The sequence below is a fragment of the Lithobates pipiens genome, unplaced genomic scaffold (genome assembly GCF_037356315.1).
Source record: "Lithobates pipiens isolate NorthernLeopardFrog02 unplaced genomic scaffold, aLitPip1_a1.2 Scaffold_23, whole genome shotgun sequence".
Classification (NCBI taxonomy): Eukaryota; Metazoa; Chordata; class Amphibia; order Anura; family Ranidae; genus Lithobates; species Lithobates pipiens.
In genome coordinates, this window is record NW_027507785.1 from 10549339 (window position 1) to 10575798 (window position 26460).

General features: G+C 48.4%; 2 pseudogenes; both read right to left on the reverse strand.

Moving 5' to 3' along the window:
* Positions 1-393: 393 nt before the first annotated feature.
* Positions 394-3163, reverse strand: LOC143926805 (uncharacterized; annotated as a pseudogene).
* Positions 3164-12695: 9532 nt separating this feature from the next.
* On the reverse strand, positions 12696-23906 carry LOC143926806 (uncharacterized; annotated as a pseudogene).
* Positions 23907-26460: the final 2554 nt, after the last annotated feature.

The window sequence follows — 26460 nt, forward strand, 5'->3', positions numbered from 1 at the left end:
TGGAAATGGTAAACATCCACACATTGGTGTGGCAATCATATGAAGTTAGTTGACCAGCTGATGGCATCATCGAACGTTCTGTCAAAGATATTTCTGAATTTCGTACAAGAGAGCAAACGTAAATTTTACCATGTGCAGTAAATGCATGGTTTAATGTGCAGTACCTCAATGGACATCCATTCATGAACAGTGGGGTGGTGTGTTGCAATGTTATTTTGAATAGAGGCTTAAAGCAATGAACAATAAAGCAGGTGGCCATTATTGTGTGCATTAAGAAGTGCTCCAAGAATTCATGAAGCAAAGCCACCTCTGTTGGCAGGAATATTGAAGAGAAAATGACAATTTTATTTTAGGTTGATTGCAAGAAACTCAGTTAGAGAGGAGATTCCAAGATTATGGAAGAATACAAGATAAAGGAAGGGAACGGGAGAAGAAGAACATGGTGGATGGGTGGCAGAAAAGAGAACATGGTGGATGGATGACACAAAGGAGAACGTGGATGGGTGACAGAAAGGAGAACATGGTGGATGGATGACACAAAGGAGAACGTGGATAGGTGACAGAAAGGAGAACGTGGTGGATGGATGACACAAAGGAGAACATTGATGGGTGACAGAAAGGAGAACATGGTGGATGGATGACACAAAGGAGAACGTGGATGGGTTACAGAAAGGAGAACATGGTGGATGGATGACACAAAGGAGAACGTGGTGGATGGATGACACAAAGGAGAACGTGGATGGGTGACAGAAAGGAGAACATGGTGGATGGATGACACAAAGGAGAACGTGGATGGGTTACAGAAAGGAGAACATGGTGGATGGATGACACAAAGGAGAACGTGGATGGGTTACAGAAAGGAGAACATGGTGGATGGATGACACAAAGGAGAACATGGTGGATGGATGACACAAAGGAGAACGTGGATGGGTGACAGAAAGGAGAACATGGTGGATGGATGACACAAAGGAGAACGTGGATGGGTGACAGAAAGGAGAACATGGTGGATGGATGACACAAAGGAGAACGTGGATGGGTGACAGAAAGGAGAACATGGTGGATGGATGACACAAAGGAGAACGTGGATGGGTGACAGAAAGGAGAACATGGTGGATGGATGACACAAAGGAGAACGTGGATGGGTGACAGAAAGGAGAACATGGTGGATGGATGACACAAAGAAGAACGTGGATGGGTGACAGAAAGGAGAACATGGTGGATGAATGACAGAAAGGAGAACATGGTGGATGGGTGGCAGAAAGGAGAACACGGTGGATGGATAACATAAAGGAGAACATGGTGTATAAATGACATTAAGGAGACCATGGTGGATTCATGCCAAGGGGAAATGGTGGGTGGATGACATATAGGAGAAAATTGTAGAAGATGACTTAAAAGAGAACATGGTGGATGGATGACACAAATGAGAACATGGTGGGTGGATGTCATAATGGAGAATATGTGAGATGGATGACATAAAGGAGAATATGGGAGATGGATGACTTAAAGGAAAGCATGATGGATGGATGATATATAAGAGAAAATGATGGATGACATAAAGGAAACTTGAAAGTGGATGATATAAAGGAGAACATGGTGGAGGAATGACATATAGGAGAACATGGTTGATGGATGACATAAAGGAGAACACAGTGGGGGGTGACATGTAAGAAAACATGGTGGATTTAAATCAATTCTTAACCTCGGTCTTCACAAAGGAAACGGGGGGGGGGATACAGTAACCAAGACTGTAATGTTCATTTCAATAACACACCACAGGAAGCACCCTCATGTCTAACAGAAGACAGAATCAGAAATAGGCTTAAAAAACTTAACATAAGTAAGTCACCGGGACCAGATGGCTTACAACCGAGGGTCCTTAAGGAACTCAGTCAGGTGATGGCCAAGACCATTGTTCCTATTTTTTTTTAATGGACAGTTTTCTGACTTCAATAGCACCAGCCGATTGGAGAAAAGCAAACGTGGCACCAATATTTAAAAAAGAGCCAAGATATACAGGACATTTAGCCTAATATCAATAGTCTGCAAGCTATTGGAGGGAATGATAAGGGACTATATACAAGAGTTTAGTAATGAAATCAATATCATTAGTAGTGATCAGCATGGCTTAATGAAGAATCATTCTTGCCAGACCAATCTATTAACCTTCTATGAAGAGGTAAGCTGCCATATAGACAAAGGAAGGCCAGTAGACGTGGTGTATCTGGATTTTGCAAAGGCATTTGACACAGTTCCCCACAAGCGTTTCCTGTTGTCAGAAACCATGAAATCAGACCGAGACAGAAGTACAGTGAAATCACACTTGTTTAATAATAAAAGTAGAAAGAACAAATGTAGTCAAAACATAGCCAAAGTTCAGAAACCGGAACGGAGAGTCATCCAAGCCAAGTCAGGGATCAAAGTAGTGTAACAGCAAGCAGGATCTTGAGCCAGAGGGAATGTCAGTAAAGCTAGTTTTTAAACAGGAACGCAGGAGATAGTTTCTTGTGATGTGACCAAGGAGAAGGCAGAGCTCCGCTGGACTCACTGGCTTAAGTAGGCAGGACTAATGAGCAGGATCATCAACAGCTGAGTAACTGTAGAGAGAGATGAGAACTGGCAATTAGTTGACAGCTGAGTTGCCAACTCAGAAAAGGTGTCAGGAAAACCTTTCCCGCAAACGTCAGAGTTGTGTGAGGGTTGGAAGAATACCTGTGCGCAGGAAAACCAATATCGCTATTCGCGGTGCATGCATGCACGCGGGGGTGCGTGCATGCGTACAGGAGCATGCGCAGCTGTCTTGGCGGCAATTGGTGCCAATGGCGCTATTTAAAGGGGATCTATGCCTTGCTGTCTTGCTGCCCGATCAACAGCGTTCCTGTGTACTCTGCTACCCTGTATCTGAATCTACTTGATCCGTATTGAACTTGGCCTGTTCCTGACTTCTCTGCTCGCTGCCTGCCCCCGACCTTGGCTTCTGAAGCTGACTATTATCTTGGATTTTGTTTTGGTACCTGATCTGCTTGCCTCTGTTTGATCCAGACTGTTTATCTACTGTGCAACCTACCAGTTACCTGCCTACCGCTGTTGGACTACAGGACACCTCCCTGTTCTCCGCTGTATCCGGCCGGTGCCTTCTGCTGTATTCTGCTGCCACCTGCATCCTGCTGCTGGACTGCAGGACTCCTTCCCATTGTCAGCTGTATCCTGCTGCCACCTGTATCCCGCTGCTGGACTACAGGACTCCTCCCCATTGTCTGCTGCATTCTGCCCGCAGTCTGCATTCTGCCACTGGGCTACAAGGCACACCCTTGCTGTCTGTTGTTTCCGGTTGGTGCTGCCTGCTGCAACCTGCTGTCATCTGCATCCTGCTGCTGGACTACAGGACACCTCCCTACTACCAACAGTTTCCTGCCTTCTACACTGGCCACCCAGTCAGGCGCTTGTGCTCCTTTGTGGTCCCAAGCCCCTGTCATCTCTACCAGGGCCTCCCGAGTCAGAGGTTTATGAGAGGTCGCTCCCTGCACTCCGGGCTCTGCCTTAAGGTACATGACAGAAGGAAGGGCTGAGCCCAGCCCTGACAGTACCCCCTCCTCAACGACCCCTCCTCCTTGGAGGACCACCAGGCTTGAGGGGAAAACATCTATGGAACACACAGAGGAGCACAGGGGCATGTACGTCCAAGGATGTGACCTAAGAGTATTCCTCTGGACCATACCCTTTCCAATGCACCAGGTACTGTATGCGCCCACGGAACCTACGGGAGTCAACTATGGACTGTACTTCATACTCATCATGGTTCTCAACCTGTACAGGGTAAGGACGTGGCACCGAGGTGGTAAAGCGGTTGCAGACCAAAGGTTTTAATAAGGAGACAGAAATACATTAGATATATGCATATTAGGAGGAAGGTCTAATGCGTAAGCCACTGGGTTAATCCTGCAAAGAATACGGAAAGGCCCAATAATCGGAGGTGCGAACTTCAATGAGGGAACATGAAGTCGGAGGTTGCGAGATGACAGCCGAACCCTGTCCCCAACCTAGTAGGAAGGCACAGGCAGGTGTCTGCGGTCAGCATGGAGTCTGTACCTATCATTAGCATGACGCAAAACCTCCTGGACTTATGCCCAAGTGGAACGAAGACCATGGAGATGCTCCTCTAATGCAGGAATATTCTGCGGAACAAACTAGTCAGGCAACATGGAAGGTTGGAAACCATTGTCGGGAAGCAGAATTCAAGACACTGTTGTGAGCAAACTCTGCCCACGGTAAGAGGTCTGACCAGTTTTTATGATGGGCAGAAATCTAGCAACGTAGGAATTGCTCTAAGGACTGATTGGCTCGTTCTGTAGCCCCATTAGACTGTGAGTCATACAGAGAAGAAGGAGAAAGCAAGCTGAATTTCCAACTGTGTTCAAAAGGCTCGCCAGAACCGGGACACAACCCGACTACCCCTGTCCGAAACAATCACCTTGGGTAGCCCATGTAAGCGAAAGATCTCCCGAGAAAAATGGAAGCCAGTTCCTTAGAAGTGGGCAACTTCTTAAGTTGTATACAATGACACATCTTTGAGAACCGGTCAACCACCATAAGGATAACAGTGTTGACCTTGGAGTTGGGTAACTCCACAATGAAATCCATACAGGTGGGTCCAGGGCCTCTCTCCATTGGGTATGGGTTTTAGGAGCCCAACTGGAAGGTGTTGTGGAGTCTTACTCTGAGCACACATGGAACAGGCAGCTACGAAGGGCGTTACATCAGCCCGTAGACTAGGCCACCAGAATTGTTGGGAAATGGCCCAAATGAGTTGATTATTCCCAGGGTGGCCAGCAGCCTTGGAAGAATGGTAAGGCTGGAGCGCGGCAGTACGGAGACTCTCTGGGACAAAGCAGCGGTCACAAGGTTTCTCAGGAGGAGCATGGACCTGAGCAGCAAGAAGTTTGTCACCCAAAGGATAAGTAAGACTGGTGCGCACCGTAGCCAGAATATGATCAGGCGGTATAGCGGGAACCAAAACCAACTCCAACTTGGAAGTGGAGGAAAATTGTCGTGACAAGGCGTCAGGGTTCTTTACTGTCAGAGCGGTAAGGATTTGGAATTCTCTTTCACAAGCAGGGGTATCAGCAGGTCGATAGTTTAAAAAAACAATGAGATGGACACCTTAACGACCACAATATACAGGGGTATACGATGTAATATTGACATAAACATATACACACACACACACTCATATCATAGGTTGAACTGGATGGACTGGTATCTTTTTTCAACCTCACCAACAATGTAACTATGTAATATATGACATAAAGGAGAATGTGGTGGATATATGACATATAACATGCAAAGATCTGCACATGTTTAATACATAGAATATGGTGGATGGATGACATAAAGGAGAATATGGTGGATATACAGTGCCTTGAAAAAGTATTTATACCCCCTGAAATTTTCCACATTTTGTCATGTTACAACCAAAAACGTAAATGTATTTCTTGATCATACATCACGGGACACAGGAGCTTCATTACATAGTGGGTTATATAGGCACCTCTGGTGATTGGACACTGGTTAACCCTAAATTAAGGAGAATTCCTCCCCTATATAACCCCTCCCATATGGGAGACACCTCAGTTTTTTCGCCAGTGTCTAAGGTGGTTGGTCACATAAAACATGTGCTATGAAGAAAGCTCTGTGCAGGTCCCTGCGGGGGCCTAAGGGCTAAAATAACCGGATCCATATCTCGGGCCTATATTTTGACTCCCAAGATGGTATGGTATGGGCCTCGTCATCCGAAGAAACAAGATTTTGCCTGTAAGTCATCTCCTATTGGAAGACTGGGCTCTGGGAAAACCAGACTTGGTGTACTATTTACATAGTGGCACGAAAGTTTCTGGCAGAGTCTTTTACAAGGTCCAGGTAGGAGGTTCCTCTGAGAAGGAACCCCAAAAAATCCTGAAGGTTGGCACAACTCTGCCCGCCGTGATGGGTGAAGGCTGGAATCTGTCTGTTTTCAGGAATTCCTGCGGCGAGGACAGGTAAGGGAAGTTAATCCTATATAAATATATATTATTGATTTCTTCATTGAGTAGTTGTATGTCTTACCTGGTTTCCTCCACTAGAGGGAGTAAGAGCAGCCTGATGCATACTTACATGCCTTTCAGATACACACGCTCAGTGAAGCCTGGTTCTTCCAGATGTCTCACGTCTCCACTGCAATCTCTGCCACAATGAAGGTAATACAGGGGTCCCACCCCACATAGTCTAGGTGTCCCGCGCAGCTACGATGGTGATCCCCTTCCCCCCTGGATGTCCGGCGGTCCTCGTGCATGCGTGCGCACACTCCCATGCTAATGGAGGGGGGGAGTGTGGTTGCGACTTGCACGGCGCTGTACTGCGCAGGCGCCAGGCGGCAATTTTAAAAAGCCCAGAGCGCCAGGGGGCTGTAAGTGGATGACACAGGAGCTGTGGGCAGTAAGCATCCTAAGGGATTGGATTCAGGCAAACCTAGACACCTACTCAGCATCAGGTTGTGCAGTTTAAGCATATATATTTATTGTGAGACTTTAAGCAAAACAGTGATTGCACTTTGTACTAGTACCTCTGCTTTGTAGCTTAGGACTATGTCTCCTCGTAAGAGGGTCTCAGGGGGAGGTAACAAAGGCACTGGTAAATCACCGCCTAAGTCTAGGGGTTCTAAAAATGCTTGTAAGTTACCATCCCCCCTGCAAGACTGGAGCCAGCCTCACAGGATGAGTCAGTGCCCCTGTCAGGTTTTGCAGCCTCTCCTAATGTCTCAGTCCCAGTATTTGTCACTGAGGACTCCCTTAGGGCTACATTGGAGGGTTTTGAAGGGAGAATCATGAATTTTATTTCTGCTTCCCTAAAAGATAGCAGGAAAAGGGGTAGATCCCCTCCCTCTGCTGAGATTCCTCTTTCAGATGACACCTCTGACAATGAGGAGAGATCCCTATCTTGGGACAGGGATCATGAGCAGTCGGATGAATCAGAGGAAGAGGAAAGAGTCCCCTCCTCCCAGGCGCTCAGAAAACAGGTGCAGTATTATACTGAGTTGGTGCATACCACATTCAGAATGCCTGCTGCTGAAGTCGCAACATCCTCTGTTTCTTCCCTGGGGGTCAGGAAAATCCCACAGACTGCCTTTTCCTTTCCAATTCATCCCTTGATGGATAAATTGTTGTATGAGGATTGGGCACATCCCGATAAACTGTTTTCTCCTCCTAAAAGGTTTTCTATGCATTATCCTCTGGAGGAAAGTTTCACCAAGAAATGGGGGGTCTCATCTGTCGATGCGGCTGTTTCTTGTATGAATAGAAGCCTGACCTGTCCTTTGGAAAATGCTCAGGTATTTAAGGATCCAACTGATAAGAAGCTGGAAACATTATTAAAAGCCTCCTTTTCCATGACTGGCGCTGTAGTGCAACCTACAGTCGCAGCCGTGGGGTTGTGTCAGTTCCTCAAGGAACAGGTTAAGCAGATGCTTGGCCTCCTTCCCAGTGAGGAAGTGGAGAATTATGCAGAACTTCCTTAAATTCTGTGTTTTATGATTGATGCGATTTTGGATTCTGTCCAACAAGCATCTCGTTTGTCTCTCCTGTTGGTACACATGCGAAGGGCCCTATGGCTAAAAGATTGGGCAGCTGAGCTATCATGCAAGAAGCATTTGATTGGGTTCCCGTTTAAGGGGGAACGTTTATTTGGAGAAGAATTAGACAAGTTCGTCCAAAAAATTTCAGGCGGTAAATCTACTCTCCTTCCAATCAAAAGGAGCAAACATCCTTCATTTAGGCATGCTCTCTCTCCCGGAGCATCAAGCTCTAAGCAGTGGCGACGGCCTTCCCAACCTCCCTCTACAGGAAAGGCTCAGGGCCGGGCCCAGGGACAGAAGAAGTCTTGGGGGCGAAAGCCTGCCAAGCAGGGCCCAAAAGCTTCCTTGTGAAGGGGCGCCCCCGCTCGGTCGAGTGGGGGGAAGGCTCCTGCAGTTTGCAGAAGCCTGGCGGGAAGAGACCCGTTACAAGTGGGTGATCTCCTCGGTATCTCTGGGCTACAAGCTAGAGTTTCAGGAGATCCCACCTTCTCGCTTCCTAAGGTCAAGGATCCCCAGGGATCCAGTAAAGCAAAGACCGCTATTTCTGGCCTTAGATCACTTACTATCCCAGGGGGTGATAGTAGAAGTGGACCCAAAAGAACAGGGTTCAGGGTTTTACTCAAATCTCTTCACCGTTTCAAAGCCAAATGGAGGTGTCAGACCTATCCTGGATCTGAAGGATCTAAACTGGTTTTTACGCATCTGGTCCTTTCGAATGCAGTCAATTCGCGCTGTGGTCTCCTCCCTGCAAGGGGGAGAGTTCATGGCACCAATAGATATCAAGGATGCATATCTTCATGTGTCAATTTTTTCCACACACCAAAAGTATCTAAGGTTTGCGGTAGAGCAGCGCCATTTTCAATTTGTGGCCTTGCCGTTCGGGCTTGCTACGGCTCCTCGAGTCTTCACAAAGATTCTAGACCCTCTCTTGGCAAACCTAAGAGCTCAGCGTATAGCCGTCATGGCTTATCTAGACGATTTGCTTCTCATAGAGAAAACAGCAGCGCTCCTGAACCACAGTGTTTCCAGAACACTAGAACACCTGGAACGCCTAGGTTGGATTATAAACCTAGAAAAATCGTCCCTACAGCCTGCTACCAGGTTGGAATACCTGGGTATGGTCATCGACACCGCTCAGGTCAAGGTATTTCTACCAAGGCCAAAATCCTTGGCCATTGGGAGTCTGGTGTGCCTAATTCTGGGCAGAAGATCTTCCCCCATTCGGCTGTGCATGAGACTGTTAGGGAAAATGGTCGCCTCCTTCGAGGCCGTTCCATTCGCCCAGTTCCACTCAAGGCCTCTGCAAAGATGCATCCTTGTGGCTTGGAATAGGAAGCCCCAGGCCTTGGATCTTCCTATGTGTCTATCCCCAGGGACACACAAGGGTCTCGTTTGGTGGTTACAAACCGAGAATTCGCTGAAAGGCAAAACCTTTCTTCCTCTTCCATGGAAGGTTATTACAACAGATGCCAGCCTGACAGGCTGGGGAGCAGTGTTAGAGGAGAAGTGCTCGCAGGGGAAATGGTCTGCGATCGAGAAGTTATTGCCCATAAATGTCTTGGAGATCCAGGCAGTCTATATGGCTCTCATAAGCTGGTCTTACAGACTACGGGGTCTCCTTGTTCGGGTTCAGTCCGACAATTGCGCAAAAAGAGGTGAATCGCATACTTGTCTGGGCAGAAAAGCATGTTCCATGCCTTTCTGCAGTCTTCAATCCAGGAGTGGAAAATTGGCAGGCGGATTTTCTGAGCCGCCTGCAGTTGTGCCCAGGAGAATGGGCTCTGCACCCCGACGTGTTTCGGAACATATGTCGCAGGTGGGGTACTCCAGACATAGATCTGTTTGCATCCAGGTTCAACAGAAAGCTGGACAAATTTGTGTCAAGAACAAGAGATACACTTGCTCAGGGGTCAGATGCTCTGACAGTTCCCTGGGATCAGTACAGACTGATTTATGCCTTCCCCCATGCCCGCTTCTGTCGCGGTTCCTGGGAAGAGTCAAGAGGGAAACAAAGTTGGTTCTTTTGGTAGCCCCGGCTTGGCCCAGGCGACCGTGGTACGCAGAGATCATGAAGTTGGCAGTGGGCAGGCCGTGGATCCTCTCTCTCCGGCCAGATCTGCTCTCACAGGGTCCAATCTACCATCCTGCTTTACACAGTCTGAATTTGATGGTTTGGCTGCTGAGACCCACATTCTGAGAGACCGTGGCCTTTCAGGGTCAGTCCTTTCTACTCTGGTCAATGCCAGGCTTATATACTATAAAATCTGGAGGGCATATGTTTCCTGGTGTGAACTCAGGAAATGGCATCCTAGAAAGTATGTCATTAGCAGGATCTTGGCTTTCCTCCAGTCACGCCTGGAAATGAATTTGGCCGTAAGCACTATCAAGGTGCAGATTTCGGCCTTGTCAGTGTTTTTCCAGAAGCCACTTGCATCGCATTCCCTGGTGCGGGCTTTCATCCAGGGGGCCATGCGGATAAGACCGCCAGTCAAACCTCCGGTATGCCCATGGGATCTGAATTTGGTTCTCTCAGCTTTGCAAGGGCAACCATTTCAACCTTTGCATCTGGTTTCATTAGTTCTTTTGACTAGGAAATTGGTTTTCTTGGTAGCCATTTCCACGGCTAGAAGAGTGTCAGAACTAGCTGCTCTCTCCAGCAAAGAGCCGTATCTAATTATCCATAAGGACCGAGTGGTCATGCGTCCCAACAGGTCCTTTCTGCGGTTTCAGGATTCCATTTGAATCAAGATGTAATCCTACCATCCTTTTTTCCGGTCCCTCAGTCCGCAGAAGAAGAATCTTTGCACACTTTGGATGTGGTTAGAGCAATCAGTCTTTATCTTCAGGCAACTGCTCAGATAAGAAAAACTGATTGATTATTTATTTTGCCGGAAGGGCCAGGCGGCGTCAAAATCCACTCTCACAAGGTGGATTAGACAAGTTATTCTTCAGGCCTATGGTGTAAAGAGGAAGATTCCTCCTTTTCAGGTGGAAGCGCACTCTACTAGGGCTGTAAGTGCTTCTTGGGCAGTGCATCACCAGGCCTCCCTGGCTCAGATCTGTAATGCTGCAACTTGGTCATCAGTCCACACATTCACCAGATTCTATCAGGTGGATGTCAGAGGGCAAGAGGATATCGCCTTCGGCCGCAGTGTACTGCAGGCTGCAGTTTAGGTCCTCCGGCCCATAGCGGTCTATAATTATGATCTGTGTCTCCCTCCCCTCAATCTGAGCATTGCTATGGGACATCCCACTATGTAATGAAGCTCCTGTGTCCCGTGATGTATGATCAAGAAAATAGGATTTTATATACAGCTTACCTGTAAAATCCTTTTCTTGAGAGTACATCACGGGACGCAGGGCTCCCGCCCCTCTTGGGTTTTACGTGGTTTCTTATTGCTTTGCTACAAAACTGAGGTGCCTCCCATATGGGAGGGGTTATATAGGGGAGGAATTCTCCTTAATTGAGGGTTAACCAGTGTCCAATCACCAGAGGTGCCTATATAACCCACTATGTAATGAAGCTCCTGTGTCCCGTGATGTACTTCTCAAGAAAAGGATTTTACAGGTAAGCTGTATATAAAAATCCTATTTTTTGGGGGATTTTATGTGATAGACCAACACAAAGTAAAACATAATTGTCAAGTGGAAGGAAAATGATAAATAGTTTTCAACATTTCTTACAAATAAATATGTGAAAAGCGTAGGGGGTACATTTGTATTCAGCCCCTCTGAGTCAATGTTTTGTAGAACCCCCTTTCGTTGCAATTACAGCTGCAAGTCTTTTTGGGGATGTCTCTACCAGCTTTGCACATCTAGAGAGGGACATTTCTGCCCATTCTTCTTCTTTGCAAAATATCTCAGCTCTGTCAGATTGGATGGAGAGCGTCTGTAAACAGCAATTTTCAAGTCTTGCCACAGATTCTCAATGGGATTTAGGTCTGGACTTTGACTGGACCATTCTAATACATGAATATGCTTTGATCTAAACCATTCCATTGTAGCTCTGGCTGTATGTTTAGGTTGTCCTGCTGAAAGGTGAACCTCCTCCCCGGTCTCAAGTCTTTTGCAGACTCTAACAGGTTTTCTTCTAAGATTGCCCTGAATTTGGCTCCATCCATCTTCCCATCAACTTGGACCAACTTCCCTGTCCCTGCTGAATAAAAGCATCTCCACAACATGATCCTTCCACCACCATGTTTCACGGTGGGGATGGTGTGTTCAGGGTGATGTGCAGTGTTAGTTTTCCGCCACACATAGCGTTTTGCTTTTAGGCCAAAAAGATACATTTTGGTCTCATCTGACCAGATCACCTTCTTCCACATGTATTCCCCACATGGCTTCTTGCAAACTGCAAATGGGACTTCTTATGGCTTTCTTTCAACAATGGCTTTCTTCTTTCTTCCACTGGCCAGATTTGTTGAGTGCATGACTAATAGTTGTCCTGTGGGCAGATTCTCTAACCTTAGCTGTGGATCTCTGGAGAGTTACCATGGGCCTCTTGGCTGCTTCTCAGATTAATGCTCTCCTTGCCCGGCTTGTCAGTTTAGGTGGACAGCCATGTCTTGGTCGGTTTGCAGTTGTGCCATACTCTTTCCATCTTCTGAGGAGGGATTAAACAGATGTTCAAAGCTTGGGATTTTTTTTTATAACCTAACCCTGCTTTAAACTACTCCACAACTTTATCCCTGACCTGTCTGGTGTGTTCCTTGGCCTTCATAATGCTGTTTGTTCAAAAGGGTTCTCTAATAAACCTCTGAGGGCTTCACAGAACAGTTGTATTTATACTGAGATTAAATTACACATGGGTGGACTTTATTTACTAATTAGGTGACTTCTGAAGGTAATTGGTTTCACCAGATTTTAGTTAGGGGCATCAGACTAAAGGGGGCTGAATACAAATGCCCCCCACACTTTTCAGATATTTATTAAAAAAAAAAAATGGAAACCCATTTATCATATTCCTTCCACTTCACAATTAGGTGACACTTTGTGTTGGTCTATCACATAAAATCCCAATAAAATACATTTACATTTTTGGTTGTAACATGACAAATTGTGGACAATTTCAAGGGATATGAATACTTTCTCAAGGCACTGTATGACATAAAGGAAAAGCATGGTTGGGTGGGTGACATATACAGTAAGAGGAACTGATAGATGGATGACATAAAGGAGAACATGGTGAAAGGATGAAATAAAGGAGAGCATGGTGGATGGATGATGGAAAAGAAAACATGGCGGGTGGATGCCAGAAAGGAGAACATGGTGGATGAGTGACATAAAGGAGAGCATGGTGGATAGATGACAGAAAGAAGAACATGGTGGGTGGATGAAATAAAGGAGAACATGGTGGATGAATGACATAAAGGAGAACATGGTGGATGGATGAAAGAAAGGAGAACATGGTGAAAGGATGAAATAAAGGAGAGCATGGTGGATGGATGATGGAAAAGAAAACATGGCGGGTGGATGCCAGAAAGGAGAACATGGTGGATGAGTGACATAAAGGAGAGCATGGTGGATAGATGACAGAAAGAAGAACAAGGTGGATGGATGATGGAAAGGAGAACATGGTGGATGGATGACATATAAGTAAAAATGGTGGATAGATGACATAAAAGAGAAAATAATGGATAGATGACATAAAAGAAAATTTGGTAGATGGATGACATACAGGAAAACATTATGGATAGGTGACATATAGGAGAACATGGGGTATGGATGACATATAGGAGAACATGGGGTATGGATGACATATAGGAGAACATGGTGGATGGATGACAAATTGTAAAACATGGTGGCTGGATGACTTATTGGAGAACATGGTGGATGGATGACAAATTGAAAAACATGGTGGCTGGATGACATTTTGGAGAACATGGTGGATGGATGACATTTTGGAGAACATGGTGGATGGATGACATAATGGAGAACTTGGTGGATATAAATGACATATAGGTGAACATTGTGGATTGATGACGTAAAGGAGAATATGGTGGGTGGATGACATATTGGAGAACATGATGGATGGATGACATAAAGGAGAACCTAGTGGATGGATGACATACAGGAGAACATGTTGAGTGGATGACATATACATAGTTACATAGTTAGTAAGGTTGAATAAAGACACCAGTCCATCCAGTTCAACCTGAGTGAGTGTCTACAATTGTCCCTATCCCTGTACATTGCACACTCACATTGGTCCCTGCCCTCAAGCAGCCCACAGTCCAAGGTCCCCATTCATATACTAGGGCTAGTTTTGTACAGAAGCCAATTAACCTACCTGCATGTCTTTGGAGTGTGGGAGGAAACCGGAGTACCCGGAGGAAACCCATGCAGGAACAGAGAGAACATGCAAACTCCAGGCAGGAGGTGTCATGGTTGGGATGCGAACCAGCGACCCTTCTTACTTCGGTAGGACCCAAGGTTTCCCAGCAGAACATTGCCCAAAGCATCACCCTGCCTCTGCCACCTTGCCTTCTTCCCATACTGCATCCTGGTGCCATCTCTTCCTCAGGAACGAACATGTACCCGGCAAACCACATGATGTAAAAAATGTGATTCAGGAGACCAGGTCACCATCTTCCCATTGCTCCATGATCCAGCCCTAATGCTCACCTGCCCATTGTAGGTGCTTGTAGGCAGGTGCTACTTTTGTGCAAGTGGTGCTTTTCCGCAGTTACAAGTTTGTTGTGGAGGAAGTCAAGAGGAACTCGGTTCCTCTATGGTTTCCTGGGTCACTGGGAAAGCTATCCTACTGGATGCTGCCACCCCATGTGACCCTAGCAGCCACCTCGGGTCAGGCAAAGCCTATTTAAGGCCCTGGCTCCCAGGTTTGGAGCCCATTTTGCGAGTCGATAGAGTAGGGACACGTACCCTGCCTGTTAAGGACAGCACTAGCGGTAGGCAAAGGTTCCTGATGAGGAGGGAAAGCGTAGGGTAGCATCTCCTTTGGACACCCTCCCATCTGGGCACAAGATGGCCAGGTTACATTCTGTTCGCTTAACAGACGTAGTCATTCTGGCTGATAGCTGCTCTCTTTACATTACTGGAAACTGTGAGTGCACCGGGTTGAGCAGCCTTCCCACCTGGTTTGTTGTGAACTGTTGCTATACTATTTCAATACAAGTTCTTCATTGTATCTGACTGTGTGAATTATTCTTTCCGCACCACACTGCACTCCACATACATACTTTTGGCTGTGGACATGGGTCAGCGTGGGCACCAGGCATGTACTGGCCATTGGGACTACCGGGAGTTTCCCGGTGGGCTGATGGCTCAGTGGGCCACTCTGATGTAAGGGGGTGGTGATGGGACACTCTGATGTAAGGGGGCTGGTAATGGGACACTCTGATGTAAGAGGGCTTCTCATGGGACACTCTGATGTAAGGGGGCTTCTCATGGGACACTCTGATGTAAGGGGGCTTCTCATGGGACACTCTGTTGTAAGGGGGATGGTGATGGGACACTCTGATGTAAGGGGGTGGTGATGGGACACTCTGATGTAAGGGGGCTGGTAATGGGACACTCTGATGTAAGAGGGCTTCTCATGGGACACTCTGATGTAAGGGGGCTTCTCATGGGACACTCTGATGTAAGGGGGCTTCTCATGGGACACTCTGTTGTAAGGGGGCTGGTGATGGGACACTCTGATGTAAGGGGGTGGTGATGGGACACTCTGATGTAAGGGGGTGGTGATGGGACACTCTGATGTAAGGGGGTGCTGATGGGACACTCTGTTGTAAGGGGGATGGTGATGGGACACTCTGTTGTAAGGGGGTGCTGATGGGACACTCTGATGTAAGGGGGCTGGTGATGGGACACTCTGATGTAAGGGGGTGCTGATGGGACACTCTGATGTAAGGAGGTTGCTCATGGGACACTCTGATTTAAGGGGGCTGATAATGGGACACTCTGATGTTAGGGGGTGCTGATGGGACACTCAAAATGTAAGTGGGCTGGTCTGGATGAAGTCCAGGGCCAAATTTCTGTCCCAGTCCAGCCCTGGTGGGCACCCTGACCAGTCTGAGGCTACACAGCAACATACTCAACAAACTGCCATGCCTACTTTTTCTGATTTCAAAACATCGACTTCCGGGGACAACATGTTCACTTGTTCCCTAGTATTTCCCACTGACTTTCAGATGCCATTGTAATGAGATAATCAATGTTATTCACTTAACCTTAGTGGTCATAAAGTTATAGCTCATCTATTTATATGTTCCCTTTAGGTGCACTGTCCACCCCCACTCTGGTCATTTCCAATGTGACGTTGTTTGAAAAATCCTTCCTCTATGTTAGGAAAAGAGGAAGAGATTTTGGTGAATTCCCCCCCAGAGACATCACATAAATCTCCACCAAGTTAATGAAGTTGTCCGGGGGTCAGGGGTTCATCCTGGTCAGCAAGTATTAGCCCTTGTACACACGGTCGGACATTCCGACAACAAAATCCGTCGGATTTTGTCCGAAACTGGTGTTGCATACACACGGTTGGACAAAGTTGGAAAATCCGATCGTTCGTAACGTGATGACGTTATTTCATTATGACGGGACTACATTTAGGCTAGTAGCTAATAGCTTTGGTCTAGGAATTTAATCTAAGCATGCGTGGCACTTTGTCTGATCGGAATTCTCTACACACAATCGGACAAAGTCCGATCGGATCATGTTGTCGGAAAGTTTTCTAGCCCAGCTCTAAAACTTTGTCCGTCGGATATTCCGACGGAAACAGTCCGATGGAGCCCACACACGGTCGGATTATCCGACAACACATTTTCCGTCAGAATGTCCGACCGTGTGTACAAGGGCTTATGCCACGTACACACGAGAGGACTTATGTCCGACAGACTTCCGAAGGAGTTCTGCCGGAGTTCTGCCGGAGTTCTGCCGGAGTTCCGACAGAGTTCTGACGGACTTTTCGACTGAGCGGACTTGGCCACACACAATCACACCAAAGTCCGACGGATTCGAACGTGATGACGTACGACTGGACTCGAATAAGGAAGTTCATAGCCAGTAGCCAATAGCTGCCCTAGCGTCGGTTTTAGTCCGTCGGAATAGCATACACACGAGCAAATTTTTCGGAGGGACCGGGTCCGGCGGAGTTCCGTCGGAAAAATTTGAAGCATGTTCCATTTTCTAAAGTCTGTCAGACTTTTGCGAATCAAAAGTCCGTTGCAGCCCACACATGATCGAATAGTCTAACGGAATCAGTCCGTCGGACTTTGGATGTTGAAAAGTCCGGTCGTGTGTACGGGGCTTTAGACTTGCCGATGCCATAATATGGTGGGTTTCAGCTCAGATACAGATCTGGATGTATATTTAGGATTGCCTGAATTAAGATTAAAGATCAGCCTTGGTTTAACTTAGTAAAACACATTCAAGACGCATGAAAAAAAAAAAAAATCTTCAATGAATTTCAGTTCATTTTCTTTAGAAAGCAGCCACCGCTTAAGTAGAAAAGCCTGTCCCCTGCCAGCATTGCTCTTCATGTAGAAACAGTGGTCTCCCTGCAGAGGTCCACAACTACCCTCGAATGAGTAAGCCCTTGTACACACGGTCGGAGAATCCGTTGGAATGTGTCCTATCGGACCGTGTTGTCGGATAATCCGACTGTGTGTGGTATGCATCGGACTGTTTCCGTCGGAATATCCGACGGACCAAATTTTCCAACTTGTTGGAAATATTTTCCGACAAACTGGTCCGATCGGAAATACTCCAATCATGTGTAGAGAATTCTGATCGGACAAAGTGCCACGCATGCTCAGATTAAATTCCTACACCAAAGCTATTGGCTACTAGCATGAAAGTAGTCCCGTCGTAACAAAATAACGTCATTACGTTCTGAAAGATCGGATTTTTCGACAACTTTGTCCGACTGTGTGTATGCAACAGTTTCGGACAAGATCCGACTGACAAAATCCAACGGATTTGGTTGTCGGAATCTCCGACCGTGTGTACAGGGGCTTAGACTTATACACTATATTGCCAAAACTATTGGGAGGCCTGCCTTAACACACACATGAACATTAATGGCATCCCAGTCTTAGTCCGTAGGGTTCAATATTGAGTTGGCTCCGCCCTTTGCAGCTATAACAGCTTCAACTCTTCTGGAAAGGCCGTCCACAAGGTTTAGGAGTGTGTCTATGGAAATTGGGATAGACTCCAGACCCCCTGTTGGGTATTTCCGCCAAGAAGCTGAAGGCCTCTTGAGCCCTCCCTAGGGAAAGAGAGCCTTGACTGATGGGGGCATGGCTAGGTACATGACAAGGGGAACGATTGGTTGGGACATGTGGGATGGGATGGGCCTGAGCTCAGGAAATCGTGTGCCCCAGGGAATTCTGGGTTTTTCTGAAGAGTCATTGGAAAAGCTGCCTACCCTCCCGCCCCCTTTTTTCTATGTTATGGTATGTCACAGCTTGCTGCGGTTTTATTGACCTTGCCAGCAGTTAAACTTTCTGTAGTGGGCTATGGCCTTGATGGAAAATTGGAATTATGCAGTCTGTCCAGCACTCATGGTAAGACAGGCCCCACTTCCCTCTTTTGGTTAAGTGCTCACAGTACAACTGTGACTGGTTAAATATGTTCACATGTGTAGCGGATGACATTTGGGATCACATGTCACACGCATTGTAAATTTCGTTTTTGGCCTCAGGACTATAAAGGTTCTGAGGGTTAATTATTGTAGGTGGGCCTTAACACCAGTCTGGCCAGGCCATGTTTGGAAGTTCTGCCTGGTCATGTGAGCGGTGAGGTGCACATGACGGGCCAGAACCAGGTCTGGTTGGATGTTTTTGTATCGGCCCTCTCTGAGCCAATCAGCGGGAGTGCTGGGGCCCGCTGAGGAGTCTAGGAGGGGATACTTAAACAGGTGTGGGTCACATGTTCAAGGTTCTGGAGTTGTTCGTGAGACCCGTGTGGTCTGCCCTGGTTCCAGGACCGGGGTAGCCCCGCGAGGGGTCCCGGTCATGGGGTGTTCGACATCCCACAACATGTTCCTGTTAGTGGCCCCTGATAGACCTGCCTGGTCTGGGGTGGGGATCCGTCTGTTCCTGAGTCTCGGAATATGCTGGTCTGAGGCGCAGTAACTGAGGGAGGATTCAAGGTGTCCGGGTGTGCTCTCGGCTTGGAGGGGCACCGCAGCCTGTGGAAGTGACCGGGTGTGCTCTCGGCTTGGAGGGGCACCGCAGCTCATGGAAGTCACCGGGGGAGGACTCTTCGGAGGCGGGCCGACAAGTGGCATCCTGGGAAGTGTCTGGATACTGACTTGGGAAGGACATTGACGAATTCACAATTTTCCAGTACCATAAAGGAAGTGGGAAACATTCCAGGTATGGTTGGAAAAAGGTTCCTGTATACCCTCAGTTGATAGTTCAAGTTTTGAGTCAACGTGCTGACTGCCATGATCTCTGGCTAGAGATCTGTTCAGCCTTGAAGTGCCCAGCTGTGAGTGGCTACTCTCTGGGTTGAAATAGAGACTTTGCTAGACCTGCAGTTTAAGGTGCCTGAGTTCTTCCCCCCGTGCCCTCTGTTCCCAAAGAGACTGTGTTTGTGAAAGTTCTACTGCAAAATAAACCTTTATCTGTGTCAGGGTACAAGTCGTTGGGTATCAACCCTGGGAACACCTAGACGAGGAGGAGGAGCAGGCCGAGAGAAGGTGACCGGTAAGCCCATTAAGTCAAGGCCGCCCTGCAACGGGTTATGGCCGCTACACATGTTATGTTATGTGGCCTTGCCCTTTCCAACCTAATGGTTTTAAGTGTCTTATTTAATGGGGTAAAGGTCAAGGGTGGTGTGGTTTGATTTGATCCCTTGGTGTTATGTTAATTGGGACCTAAGCCCATTGCACCTCAGAAGTCCTGGAACACGGGGCCAATGGATCTGGCTATAGTATCCCCCAAGAACCAGACAATACTAGTCTTGGAGTACACCAGAAATAGAACTGCCTTATTTTAGAAACACATTGAATTTATACAGAAAACCATCAGATAAGGGCTACCCCCATTATCTCAGACAATAGTCACCTTAGACAATAGAGCTAATCCTATTATCATGACAATGACCACCCCATAGGAATACCTTATGCATAAGAAGAAATTAGTGACCAGCTCTGTCTGGATGACTTAAGAACACACAAAGACACAGAGTTCGCCAGGAAATGTTTCTCCTGCAGCCCAAAGTCGGTGACAGGAATATTTGACCATTTTTCCAGAAGTGCATTTGTGAGGCACTGATGTTGGATGATTAAGCCTGGCTCGCAGTCGCCACTCAAATTCACCCCAAAAGTGTTCTATTGGTTTAGGTCAGGACTCTGTGCAGGTGAGTCAAGTTCCTACACCCCAAAATCGCTCATTCTTGTCTTTATGGACCTTGCTTTGTGCACTGGTGGGCAGTCATGTTGGAACAGGAAGGGGCCGTCCCCAAACTGTTCCCACAAAGTTGGGAGCATGAAATTGTCCAAAATATCTTGGTATGATGATGCCTTAAGAGTTCCCTTCACTGGAACTAAGGGGCCAAGCCCAACCCCTGAAAAACAACCCCCACACCATAATCCCCTCTCCATCAAACTTTTCACATGGCACAATGCAGTCAGGCAAGTACTGTTCTCCTGGCAACCGCCAAACCCAGACACGTCCATCAGAATCCCAGACAAAGAAGCGCGATTCGTCACTCCAGAGAACACGTCTCCACTGCTCTAGAGTCCAGTGGTGGCGTGCTTTACACCACTGCATCTGACGCTTTATATTGCACTTGGTGATGTAAGGCTTGGATGTAGCTGCTCGGCCATGAAAACCCATTTAATGAAGCTCTCTACACACTGTTGTTGTGCTAATCTGAAGGCCACATGACGTTTGGAAGTCTATAGCTATTGACTCTGTAGACAGTTGGCGACTTCTTCCCACTGTGAGCTTCAGCATACGCTGACCCCGCTCTGTCATTTGACATGGCCTACAACTTTGTCGCTGAGCTACTGTTCTTCCCAGTTGCTTCCACTTTGTTATAATACCACTAATAGTTGACCGCGGAATATTTATGTAGCGGCGGGGCTCCTGAAGAGCACGCGCTATGTTTTTCAAAGTTAAAGCTTTACCCAAACTACAGTTTGGTTTGGGCCTATTTGACTAAATTTGGCTCTGTGTCAGTCTGACTGGACTGTGGGATGTTCAGCCTGGCCACAGGGGGGCACTGTCTCTGGTGGCAGGTGTGGAACTATGGTCTGGTTAGGCGCTTGAATTATTCCCTCTCAGAGTCAAGTCAAGCCCTCCCGCTGTGCCCTCTGGGAGAGGGTATTTAAGACATGGGCATCACGTGGTTCGGGGTTCCGGTCCAGTATGCTGTGCTAAGTATATGGTCCTGGTCCTCCTGACCAGCCCCCAGGAAGGCTATGACCTGGGGTGCAGTTCCACCCGACTTTGATGCCTCGGGGCTGGCTAGCCCAAGGCAAGGGAATTGAGGCAGGATTCTGAGGTGGTTGGGTGCTGTCTCCAGTTCGGGAGAGACCCCGTGTACTTCAAGCATTCCAGGGGAGGACTCTTTAGAAGAATGCCACGCGTGAGGTTGGTTTCTTAACCACTTCAATACCGGGCACTTAAACACCTTCCTGCCCAGACCAATTTTGAGCTTTCAGTGCTGTCGCACTTTGAATGACAATTGCGCGGTCGTGCTACACTGTACCCAAATGACATTTTTATCATTTTTTCCCCACAAATAGAGCTTTCTTTTGGTGGTATTTGATCACCTCTACGGTTTTTATTTTTTGCACTACAAATAAAAAAATCCCGAAAATTTTGAAAAAAAATATGTTTTTTTTTGTTTCAGTTTCAAAACTTTGTAAATAAGTACATTTTCTCCTTCACTGATGGGCACTGATGGGGCTACACTGATGGGCACTGATAAGGCGGCACTGATGGGCACCAATGAAGTGGCACTGATGAGGTGGCACTGATGGACACTGATATGTGTCACTGATGGGCACTGATAGGCGGCACTGATGGGTGGCACCGATGGGCGACACGGATGGGCACTGATAGGTGGCACAAATTTGCACTGATAGCTGGCACGGATTGGCATGGATGGGCGGCACAGATGGGCATGGATAGGTGGCACAGATGGGCATGGATAGGCGGCACAGATGGGCATGGGTGGGCACTGATAGGCGGCACAGGTGGGCACTCATAGGCGGCACAGGTGGGCACTCATAGGCGGCATTGGTGTCATACTGTACTAATGGATGCCAATCAGTGCCAAACAATAATGCATGCCAATCAGTGATGCCCATTGTGGGCACTGATTGGCATCCATTATGGGCACTGATTGGCATCCATTGTGGCACTGACTGGCATCCCTGGTGGTCTAGGGAGGATTACCTTTTGCTGGGCATCCCTGGTGGTCTGGTGGCGTCCCTGGTGGTCCAGTGTGGGCATCCTCGGGGGGGGGGTTGTGCTGATAATCGATCAGCACAGACCCCCCCTGTCAGAGGAGCAGCCGATCGGCTCTCCTCTACTCGCGTCTCACAGACGCGAGTGAGGAAAAGCCGATCACCGGCTCTTCCCATTTACACAGTGATCAGCCGTGATTGGACACGGCTGATCACGTGGTAAAGAGTCTCCATCAGAGACGCTTTACCGAGATCGTAGTTGCCGGGTGTCAGACTGACACCCCGCAACAACGATCGCCGCGATGCGCGCCCCCGTGGGCGCGCAGCGGCTCATAATCCTGATCACGTCATATGACGTCCGGTCAGGATTATGCAACCACTTTGCCACCGTCAATTGCCTATAGGGCGGGGGGCAAGTGGTTAACAAGAGCCTGGAAGGGCTGAAGTAACCAAGAGAATCCGGTCTTGGGGATATCGCCAAGTGGGCTGAAAGATCCAGATATCCTACAAGTGTTCTACAGCTTAGTTTCCTACGTGTTCTGCAACAACGTCGGTGACTAAGACTTTGTTCCTGAGTAAGCACCTTGTTGGCTGCTAGGCCTTGTGAGAGAGGGACTGTCCAACCTGAGTGCTCATCCTGCTGTGAATGGCTATTCTCTGGATGCAGTCAAAGTAAGCAAGTTCTTTAACGTTTATGGACTTTGACATTGAGAGAACCTGAACGTTCCTTTCCAACCCTCTGATCCCAAGTTAAAAGACTGTTCAATGGTTGACGTTTGCAAATGAAATCCATTCAACTGGATCTATTGTCAGTCTCAAGTTACTGGGCCATCTACCACGGGACATCCCCTAGACGTGTCACAAGGAGAACGGAAGGTAACGGTAAGCCCAAAAATAACCAGCAGCTCCTTCGGGGGTTAGCGCTACATTTAGTAGCAAGGAAGTTTCACAAATGGACTTATTGCACAGGTGGCAACCTATCACAGTACCGCACTTGAATGCCCTGAGCGCCCGAGAGCGACCCATTCTTTCACGAAATGTTTGTAGAAGCCGTCTTCATGCCTAGGTGTGCGATTTTATAACACCTGTGGCCATGGAGGTGATTGGAACACCGGAATCCAATGTTTTGGAGGGGTGTCCCAATAATTTTTGCAATATAGTGTAGCTGTGCAATTAGCATACCTCAAACTCCCCACTGATTGGACAGCTCATGCTTTGATTCAGTAGGGGGCACGTCAGCATCACCAGGGGTTATTATGATGAAAGCTGGAGATTAGCATTGTGGCAAATTGCAATGCAGATCTTTACCTGCCCTAGCTCTGTAGATACTGAGACAGGTTACACCGTCACTTGGTACAATCTTCCTAAATCAACCCCAACCTACCTCCTGACAAAGACGATTATCTAACCAACAATAACAGCCCAAGCATAGTGGATCTAAGGACATGGCTCTTGTAAAACAAGATACTTCATCTGCTGCAGCTCTTTATTTATATTTATCTTGTTTTTATAGAAGTGATACTTTCCTTAATTAATATTAATAATTTCCCTCAGAATCAGATATCAGGAATTGATGTTTATTGATTCTTTGTGTCAGAGGAGTCCTTTTATTGTGTTCCTGCAATCCTTCGAGATCACTGACGGTAACCCCACAGATGGTGGCATATCGCGAGGCAAGCTGATCCCCGGTCACAGCATACGGTCAGTGTAACCGAGCGAGAGCCCTGGTGATGAGGACCTGCCTCTGTGTGACCATCTCCCCATCACCATATTCATCATCACCATACTCATCACCATACTCATCACCATATTCATCACCATACCCATCACCATACCCATCACCATACCCATCACCATATTCATCACCATACTCATCACCATACTCCTCACCATACTCATCACCATACTCCTCACCATGCTCATCACCATACTCATCACCATATTCATCAGCATACTCATCACCATACTCATCACCATACCCATCAACATATTCAGCACCATATCCATCACCATATTCATCACCATACCCTTCACCATATTCATCGTCATACCCATCACTATATTTATCGTCATACCCATCACCATATTCATCACCATACCCATCACCATATTCATCACCATATTCATGTGCCGTGTAGTATACACACCGTTACCGCAGATATTCCCATCCATAAATTATCAGCTGTGGAACATGGAGACTCGAGTAATGCAGAGAAACTAACAAGGAAATGGATTTGCAGAGCACATGATGTTGACTGAGGCAAACCTGGACTAAGCAAAGTAACAACATGTTTAAAAAAACATGGGAAATGAGCATTTACCTTCTCCCTCCACTTCTTCCCCTCCCCTCCTCCGCACCTGTCCTCCTTTCCTTCCTCTCCTTCTTAACTTCTAGCCCCCCTCTCCTCCCTCCCCTCCTGCCCCCCTTCTTTTCCTCTACTTCTCCCCTCCATGCCCCACTGTTTCCACCCCTCCGGTCCCCCCTCCTTCCTCTACTTCTTCCCTCCTGCTCCCCCTCACCACCTCTCATTCTGCCCCCCTCACCTTCCTCCCCTCCTTTCCCCCTCACCTCCCCCTCCTTGCCTCCTCAACCCCTATTGTTCCCCTCCCCTCCTGTTCCCCTCTCATTTCCTCACTCCTGCCCCACCCATCTCTCTCCCCTTCTGCCCCCTTCTCTTCCTCCCCTTCTCCCCTCTAGTCCCCACACTTTCCACCCCTCCTGTCCCCCTCTCCTTCCTCTACTTCTTCCCTCCTGTCCCCCTCACCCCTTCTCATTCTGTCCCCCTCCCCTCCCTCCCCTCCTGTCTCCCTCACCTCCTTGACTCCTCAACCCCTCCTGTCCCCCCCCACCTCCTTCCCCTCCTGTCTCCCTCTCCTTCCCTCCCATCCCACCCATCTCCCTCCCCTCCTGTTCCCCTTCTCTTCCTCCCCTTCTCTCCTCTAGTCCCCACTCTTTCCACCCCTCCTGTCCCCCTTCCCTTCCTCTACTCCTTCCCTCCTGTCCCCCCTCACCTCCCTCCCATCCTGTCCCACTCACCTCCTGTTTGCTTTTCCTTCCCTCCCTCCGGCCCTACTCATCTCCCCCTCCTTGCCTCCTCAACCCCCCCTGTCCCCCCTCACCTCACTCCCCTCCTGCCCCCCTCTCCTTCCCTTCCTCCCGTCCCACCCATCTCCCTCCCCTCCTGTTCCCCTTCTCTTCCTCCCCTTCTCCCCTCTAGTCCCCACTCTTTCCACCCCTCCTGTCCCCCTTCCCTTCCTCTACTCCTTTCCTCCTGTACCCCCTCACCTCCCTCCCATCCTGTCCCACTCACCTCCTGTCTGCTTTTCCTTCCCTCCCTCCAACCCTACTCGTCTCCCCCTCCTTGCCTCCTCACTCCCCTCCTGCCCCCCTCTCCTTCCCTTCCTCCTGTCCGACCCATCTCCCTCCCCTCCTGTTCCCCTTCTTTTCTTCCCATTCTCCTCTCTAGACCCCACTCTTTCCACCCCTCCTGTCTCTCTTTCCTTCCTCTACTTCTTCCCTCCTGCCCCCCCTCACTTCCCTCTCCTCCTGTCCCGCTTTCCTTTTCCCCCCTACCCTGCCCCACTCATCTCCCTCCCCTCCTGCCCCCCTCTCCTTCCCTCCCTATTGCCTCACTCATCTCCCTCCCCTCTTGTACCCCTCTCCTTCCTCCCATATCTCCCTCCCCTCTTGTACCCCTCTCCTTCCCCCATCCTGCCCCACTCATCTCCCTCCCCTCCTGCCCCCCCTCTCCTTCCTCACCATCCTGCCCCACTCATCTCCCTCCCCTCCTGTCCCCCTCTCCTTCCCTCCCTATTGCCCCACTCATCTCCCTCCCCTCTTGTTTCCCTCTCCTTCCCCCCCATATCTCCCTCCCCTCTTGTACCCCTCTCCTCCGCTCCTTATTGCCCCACTCATCTCCCTCCCCTCTTGTCCCCCTCTCCTTCCCCCATCCTGCCCCACTCATCTCCCTCCCCTCCTGCCCCCCTCTCCTTTGCTCCCTATTGCCCCACTCATCACCCTCCCCTCCTGTCCCCCTCTCCTTCCCCTAGGGTTGCCACCTTTTCTTCAAGCCAAACCTGAATATTTAAGCGGCCCAGGACACCTTTGGGTGCCCCAAGGGAGAGTAGTAATGCAGTGCACATATTGTGCCGCAGCAAACAGTGGGTGTGGCCAAATTGCTCTTGCTGACATCATCGCCCTGCCCCCCAGTGATGCCAAACCTGCAACCCAGACAGCTGCTTGCAGCTCCCGGATGGCAACAGATTTGTGTGTGATTATCTTGGTTACTTAATGAGCCACAGCCTGGTCTAAAGAATGTGTCCGGGTTTCAGTCCACTTGAAACCTGGACACATGATTCAAAACTTCGACTGTCCGGGTGAATCCCAGACAGGTGACAACCCTACCTTCCCTCCATCCTTTCCCACTCATCTCCCTCCCCTCCTGTCCTCCTCTCCTTCTTTTGTCCTACA